This window comes from Vigna unguiculata, unplaced genomic scaffold (assembly GCF_037176805.1).
Source record: "Vigna unguiculata cultivar grain cowpea cultivar isolate G323 ecotype 2 unplaced genomic scaffold, ASM3717680v1 ptg000324l, whole genome shotgun sequence".
Taxonomy (NCBI): domain Eukaryota; kingdom Viridiplantae; phylum Streptophyta; class Magnoliopsida; order Fabales; family Fabaceae; genus Vigna; species Vigna unguiculata.
The window spans coordinates 20001-22500 of NW_028196959.1; positions in this window are offsets into that span (position 1 = coordinate 20001).

The following is a 2500-nucleotide window of genomic DNA, read 5'->3' on the forward strand; positions in this document are numbered from 1 at the left end:
TTTGAGTTCGGAGGGTTTTGCACATGGCCAAGTTGGTCGGTGCACCGCGGCATAGCTAGATGGCTTGTGTGGAGTTTTGTGAAAAAATGAAATTCGTGGTTTTTGAGGTGTGAGGGTTGGAATGGCCTCCAAATGTCCCCAAATGAATACCATGAAATTCTTGGTGCACGAAAGTTTTGAGTTCGGAGGGTTTTGCACATGGCCAAGTTGGTCGGTGCACCGCGGCATAGCTAGATGGCTTGTGTGGAGTTTTGTGAAAAAATGAAATTCGTGGTTTTTGAGATGTGAGGGTTGGAATGGCCTCCAAATGTCCCCAAATGAATACCATGAAATTCTTGGTGCACGAAAGTTTTGAGTTCGGAGGGTTTTGCACATGGCCAAGTTGGTCGGTGCACCGCGGCATAGCTAGATGGCTTGTGTGGAGTTTTGTGAAAAAATGAAATTCGTGGTTTTTGAGATGTGAGGGTTGGAATGGCCTCCAAATGTCCCCAAATGAATACCATGAAATTCTTGGTGCACGAAAGTTTTGAGTTCGGAGGGTTTTGCACATGGCCAAGTTGGTCGGTGCACCGCGGCATAGCTAGATGGCTTGTGTGGAGTTTTGTGAAAAAATGAAATTCGTGGTTTTTGAGATGTGAGGGTTGGAATGGCCTCCAAATGTCCCCAAATGAATACCATGAAATTCTTGGTGCACGAAAGTTTTGAGTTCGGAGGGTTTTGCACATGGCCAAGTTGGTCGGTGCACCGCGGCATAGCTAGATGGCTTGTGTGGAGTTTTGTGAAAAAATGAAATTCGTGGTTTTTGAGATGTGAGGGTTGGAATGGCCTCCAAATGTCCCCAAATGAATACCATGAAATTCTTGGTGCACGAAAGTTTTGAGTTCGGAGGGTTTTGCACATGGCCAAGTTGGTCGGTGCACCGCGGCATAGCTAGATGGCTTGTGTGGAGTTTTGTGAAAAAATGAAATTCGTGGTTTTTGAGGTGTGAGGGTTGGAATGGCCTCCAAATGTCCCCAAATGAATACCATGAAATTCTTGGTGCACGAAAGTTTTGAGTTCGGAGGGTTTTGCACATGGCCAAGGTTGGCGGTGCACCGCGGCATAGCTAAATGGCTTGGTGGGGAGTTTTGTGAAAAAATGAAATTCGTGGTTTTTGAGATGTGAGGGTTGGAAAGGCCTCCAAATGCCCCCAAATGAGTACTGTAAAAGTGTTGGTGCACAAAAGTTTTGAATTGGATGCATTTTGCACTTGGCCAAGTTGGTCGGTGCACCGCGACTAGATAGGTTGGTGCCAAAATTTGTCAAATTTAAGACCTTGGCCAAACTGAATGAAATTTTGTGGGGAGGTTCCTGATATTGTTTAGTGGTGGACTGGAAAAAATGAGGTCGAAATTCGAAGTCTACATGTGCTTTTCTATTTTTCCCGATTTTACACATACCCGGTAAGTAAAAAAAATAAAAAAAATAGTTCCCCTTCGAGAAAAATTATGAAATTTGGTGAGCAAGGAGATACCATTATTCTACGAATTACTGCAAAAAATCGCATCAAAATTCGAAGTATAGCCCGAGATATGGACTTATGTCTGCTCAAAAAAAGTGTATCTACTTGTACAATTTTGCCTTTTGCATATTAACCTCTTATAGGGGGGGAGTGCTCCTTGAGCCGGCCAGCTCCACACTGGCAGGTTTTAAAGGGAGCTTGATGAGGCCTCCCCCCTCACGTGGTGCGTGCGTTAGCATGTTTATCATGGCACAACTAGCCTCTTCATAGTTGTTGAGCTTTATTAATACCAACACACGGTCGTCACTGATCGTTGGTTAGCTCGGCAGCTAGTCCCTCGGATATTGTGGAAAGTTATTTTCATGCCTAGCGATGCTTGACCCTGCGTCACTTGATGTTTCCATTTGCTTGCTTGCCCATGGTAGGTGGGGGGTGGACCGTCTTGTGGTGTGGTGTCTTGCGAACGTGAGGGTGTGTGAGTTGTAATCGAGATGCACTTGCTGGCTGGCTCCATGCCTTGCGTATCGAACGGTCAAGCATGCATCTCTTCCATTTTCACCCGTTGCCTTGGGTGATATTGGTTGATCAGTCCCTGTGTTGCCTACCCACTAGACGGTACTTCTGTGGTTGCTTCGAATTCTATCTTTCCATCACGAAGAGGTGTTGGAGGATCCTAATGTCACGCACGTGTTCCATCTAGTGAAACATCTCAGTGATGCACGTGTTGTGGCTAGTTCTTTTGGATGCGGTGCATTATATGAACTCGGGTTTACTTTAGCGACCCAGTCAACATAATTCGGTTGTGTCCCTTGATTGAGACGTTGTCCTTGAACTTGTTGTGAACAATATCGTTCTTCCACAACCCGTCGTCTTGAGTGCGATGGAAGGCAAATAAGATGTGCTTTGGCATGTCATGCACGTACTCGATTGCGGGAAGTGTGAGAAAGTGTTGTTGACAACCCGTGGGAAATGGAATGTGGCAAATCGTGATGAGCTCTT